Consider the following 5,824-nt stretch of genomic DNA (forward strand, 5'->3'; position numbering starts at 1 on the left):
TTAAAATAAAGATCCTCATTCTTGTTGCCAATCAAGACCTAATTTTTCTGGCATTGTGGTTATGTTTTTTAAAAGTTATACATACTAAAGAATTTGCATGTGCCTTAAAATACTCCAGCCTACCCATTTCCCCCAAAACATGACAGTATAGATGAAACAATATTGGCAAACTGGAAAATTATCAATTTATTGTAGTTACCTATTGCAGCAAATTATCACAAGTTTAGCAGCCTAAAACAACAGATTTATTACCTCAGTTTCCATGGCTCAGGTGTCCAGGCACCGGGGTCCTCTGCTCAGGGTCTCACACTTGGCAGCACGGTGTTGGCCTTGGTGCATCCTCATCTGGAGCTCACCTGGAAAGCATCAGTGTCCACACGCAGGTCACTGGCAGCATTCACCTCCTTGCCTCTGTAGGACCGAGGACCTGGCCTGTTTCTGGCTGTCAGCTGGTGTTGGAGCCCGTTGTCACTGGGGGCTTCCCCAGCATGGCCACTTGGCTTCAATGAGCCAGCAAGGAGAGCCCCCAGAGTGAGTCTGCTAGCAAGATGCAATCTTACATAACAGGACTAATCACACAGAGGTGACATCAAATGTGCCACATTCTGTGGGTGAGAAAGCCAATCACAGGTTTCCACACACTCCAGGGAGGGGACTGTGTACACAAGGGAATGGACATGAGGATGGGGGGCCAGTCTAGGGTGTGTCCACCACAGCGTACCAGCAAGTCCCATAGGCCATGCTCCACCACATCTACTTATGTGTGTGTTCGGAATTTTCCTTAATAAAAAGAATTATTCTCTTTAATTAATCTGCATTTGCCATTGCAAGTAAGCTACTAGATAAACTGATAGAATTGTTTGCAGTTCTCTTTCTAGGAGTTCCTGTTTCTTCCCGCTCCATGTTTACTCAGAGCTATGGCAGGAAAGTCGTGTGGGGCATACCGAAAGAGGTCCGCTGGAACCTGGCATGATGACCACAGATTTGAGCTTGCTACCTAACAGCTACTCTGTAAGGCATGAGAGGGCTCGCTCATTCATTCATTCGTTCATGCCACATTCATGTAGGGGCTTCGTCAGTGCTAATACTATTTTAGCAGCAGGGATATGGAAGGATCCAAGATGGTGGGGGACTAGAGGAAGAGGTAGGGAGCCGAAACAATTAATGCAAATGAAATGCAAACAATGAAGTCAAATAAGTGATAAGACAATTTCAGAGAGCAGTTACAAAAATGAAAAAAGGGTTGTGGGATAGACAGGAGGAACAAGAGACCTCCCTGGAGGAGGAATTGGGCAGAGAACCCAATGATGGGAAACAGCAAGTGCAAACAAAGGTTCAAGGCAGACCAAGCCAGGAAGCGCCAGGAGTACAGAGAAAAGCTGGCTGGAATGGAGTCAGAGAGGGAAAGTGGTAAGAGGCATGGCTGGGAGGGGTCTGGAATTGGCTCTACATGCCCTGGGTAGCCCCTTACTCCGGGACCACCATTGTGTTAAGTGTTAGGTGGTCAGAAAGAATAACAACATACAGTATGTGCCCTCAATGAACAGATAGCATTCAAACTTTAATGCTAGGAGGACCTCAGTGCATCTAGAAATAGGTACCCAAATACTTGTTCTGCCTCTGAGGAAGTGGAGGCCCCGAACAGAAGTGACCTGCTACAAATCCTTTGAGAATTCCTCACAATAAGAAACAATCTGTAAATGAATTTGGATTGATATAAAACTCAGGAAAAATGCTTAGTGCCTGCCATGGCAAGGCAGTGTGAGAAGTTAAATGTGGCAGAGAAGCCACAGTCTAGGTGAAACAGCATGGAGACGCATGAGAAAGTAAATCAGGAAAGAGAATAATGGACTGCAGATAACTATTTTCTGGAGTATCTTCTAGTATTTGCCAATATCCTTGGCTCTTTATAAAAGGGTGTCCCAAAAAATGTCTACACACTTTGGATAATTATAAAGGCAGTGTTCATTAAGATACATTTCCTTTTCAAAATGTAATAAAACCTACATGTGGGCATACATGGGGTTGGGGAGGTGGGGAGAGACACCCTGTATTTAGTTCATTAAATCCAGAGAACAACCCAACCAGGCAAGGAGGAAACTGAAGGTCAGAGAAGTTGGGTGATTTGCTCAAGGTTCCCGCTAGGAAGTACCCAAGCCAGGACTCGGGGCCCAGAATCCATGTCTGGTTCCCACGTTTCCTATCCAGCCCACTCCACAGTGGAGAGAGTGCACTGTGTCTGACTACCTGCCAGATGAGCAGGGAAGAGTGCCTTCCTTTCAGAGGAAGGAGAAATCTCTGAGGCCTGGACTGGAACAAAGGGGGATACCGGGACTGGGACCACTCTGACAGGCCTAGCTAGAGGACTGAGGACCTCAGGGAAATGGCAATGGTGCAAAAACACATGATGTCTAGATGGAGTAGACTGGACTTGGGAGGGGATTCCAGAAAAAACTCCCAAGATGTTCTGGAAGCAAGATAGGGAGGAGAAGGAACCCATGAATTTCAGATGAGCAAGTTGCACTGTGGGCAGCCAAAGCTCAGCCCTCCAGGGCCTGGGAAGTGGCACAGAGCCTGCCTCACAGTCACCCCACCTGAGGAGCAAGGAAGCTGGGCTTTATCCTCCAACCTGCCTGTGATTAGAGCTCCTTCGGGGGCCTTAACTCTTTACCTTCTTCACAAGACCACCCTCCGAAAGCTACCAGAGCAGCGCCAAACGGCCCTCCCTCGACAATAAGCGGGATCTTTGGCTCCAGAGGGTCTTTGCCTGTTGTCATCTGACTCGGGGGCCACTGACAGCAGGGGTTATGTTATCCACAAAATTAGAGCTTTGTCCTTTCATCTGAGCAGCTCAAAGCATTCCACAAACCCACCTGGGGAATGCTCAGCAGCCAAGAGGAAGTATGGGCTTATCTGTGGTGAAAGAGGAAGATACTCGGATCCTAGAACAGTATGTGGGGCCTGCATGAGTCTGCGCCCTGTGTGCTCAGAGAGACATGTCCTAGAAGGAGAACTTTGGAACCACCAGAAAGGGACTTCCTCCGAGTCTGTGACAGCAGGAAGTGACTGCTGAAATTCCCAGACCAACAAAATTCCTCAGAAAACCACACACCTGAATTCCCGCCAACCAGACCCTTGCTCCCATTTTCACATATGCTCAGCACATCTGGGAACATCTTGTGTCAAAACACGTAAGGTGTTTAAAGTAATAAATTCAGCACTACAAGAAAAATGGGGTGAGACAGAAAAAAATTAAAAATGTTCTTGTAATTTCCTCAAGTGACTTGTTCTTGCATTTTAGCACTAAAAAATGCTTTAGTGTTTTTATAAAAATAATACATATGCATTGAAAAAATATGAAAAAGAAAAGTTGTATTACACATAAATATTAAAAATGGAAATTCACATCATCTTACTCATTAACATTTTATTGATTATCCTTATATATATAGTTCATGTATGCACACATACACATCTATTATCATTTAACAAAAATGGGATGTATCATGCATGCTTTTATGCTGTATGCTTTTATATATATATACTAGAGGCTTGGTGCACGAAATTCGTGCACGAAGGCGTGTGTTCCTCAGCCCAGCCCACACCCTCTCCAATCTGGGGACCGGGCCTAAATGGGCAGTTGGACATCCCTGTCACAATCCAGGACTGCTGGCTCCCAACCACTCACCAGCTTGCCACCTGATTGCCCCTAACCGCTTCTGTCTGCCAGTCTGATCACCCCCTAACCACTTCCCTGCCAGTCTGGTGGCCCGGTCACCCTAACTGTCACCCCCAACTGCCCTCCCCTCCAGGCCTGGTCACCCCTAACTGCCCTCCCTTGCCAGCCTGGTTGCCCCTAACATGCCTCTCCTGCCAGCCTGGTTGCCCCCAAGTGCCCTCCCCTGCAGGCCTGGTTCCTCCCAACTGCCTCCCCTGCTGGCCTGATTGCCCACAACTGCCCTCCCCTGCTGGCCATCCTGTGGCAGCCATCTTGTGTTCACATGGGGGCAGAATCTTTGACCACATGGGGGTGACCATCTTGTGTGTTGGGGTGATGGTCAATTTGCATATTACATCTTTATTAAATATAGGATATACAATTGTATTATTTTTCCTCTTAATCTTTCACCCCCACTCCTTCCCAAGTATATGCCTTCCTCCAGGCTCATATAATTACAGGCAAACATATAGACACACCTAAATACAGCCCATATTCCAATTTTATCAATTTTATCTATAGTCCATTTTCCCTAGTTCAGGCACTTGGACGTTAGGTCCCTTGGGCATCCTTCAATACGGAACAGTCCCCACTCCTCTCTTTTAGTTGCTTGCTTTTGACAATTTAGAAGAGTACAGGCATTTATTTTGTATGGACAGTGTTACTAAGTTTGGGTTTGCCTGGCATTTCTGCCCAGTAAAACCAGGACAGGGCTCCCAGCAGGCTTCAGCCCTATGCACACAGGCAGCGCTGCTGGAACCATATGCCTGGGTCAGGCCTGCTGCTTCTGGGCCCACGGTTCCTCCGACACTGACAAGAGCATTTTTGAAGAAGCATGTCCATACTGCTTCCACTGCAGATGCTGGATAAATCTGGAATGTGCCTGAAGCCCAAGTCAAAGCTGACACCCAGATATGGGCACTTGTGAATTAAGAGGCAAAAAGGTATGCACTCAATTTTCAAGAAGCAAAAGTTATGAAAAGGTACACGGCTCTCACACTGTTTTGCTGATGACTTGTCAGACATGCACCAGAGAGTCAACATAATGGTCCAAGGAGACGCTCTGTATCCACAATGAGATAATTCTAAGATCACACCCAGGCAGGAGACCCCAGAGTCCAGGGCTGAGTTCTACAAAGTCTGCTTCCAAAGGCGAGAGCCCAGCCTCCATTTTCAGGACACCTACCTTTGGACAGTCAACGCCCACACACTCCTCAAAGGACTTGAACAAAACAAAAAAAACGCTTGTCTCAACCACAAATGCTGCATAGTCAGAAAGAATTCCAAAAGAATCCACAGTGGATTTCAGAAATTTCTTCTCTCCTCTCTAAAGAACGGACTCTGAGTAATGTCTAAGGCTACTTCTGAACTAGCAGCCTTAGACATTGGAACAATGTGTGACAAAAAGCTAGTCAGTGGAACAATGTGTGATTTTTATTATTCTCTGAATACATGGAAACCAGGTCTAAGAACAGACTTTTTTTTTTTTTTTTGCATCCTTGGCATTTCTGGGAAATAAAAACCTCATTGAATGAATAACTGAAACCTACCTACCTCAAAGGTAGGTTGTGAGATAAAAAAATATGTGGAAGTGCCTTCTAAATAGTCAGTTCAATTGCAGGTATTTATCGTATTTTTATTTTCCCTTTTCTCACCAGTTTTCGTTGTTCATATTGTCTTTCAAAAGAAAACTGAGATCTTTATGAGAGTGTCTACTTACTCATGAGTAAGTGGTTTACTGTTGAACTGAGGAGTAGAAGTTGGTAGTTTAATAATAAAATCAGCAGGGGACAAGACAGTCTTATTCAAATAGACTTTTTTTCTACCAAACTCACCTTAATTACAATCCCTCTACGGATAAAAAGAGAGGGGCATTGGTTAAGTATACCCTTTAATGCAAAAAAATGAATTTATATTTTTCATTCAATTAACATTCAAATGAAATTCCTTGTCAATATTTCTTTTCTTTTGTAAACCTATGACTAATATTTGAATCTATCCATACTTCCATTTAAAGATAAAATTTGAGCAGTCTTGGATTTAGATTAGTTTCCTCCAATCCCCTCCCCATTGTCTAGTGCAAAATTCAGCAGTAAATGTTGATGA

The sequence above is a fragment of the Pipistrellus kuhlii genome, unplaced genomic scaffold (assembly GCF_014108245.1).
Source record: "Pipistrellus kuhlii isolate mPipKuh1 unplaced genomic scaffold, mPipKuh1.p scaffold_m20_p_5, whole genome shotgun sequence".
Classification (NCBI taxonomy): Eukaryota; Metazoa; Chordata; class Mammalia; order Chiroptera; family Vespertilionidae; genus Pipistrellus; species Pipistrellus kuhlii.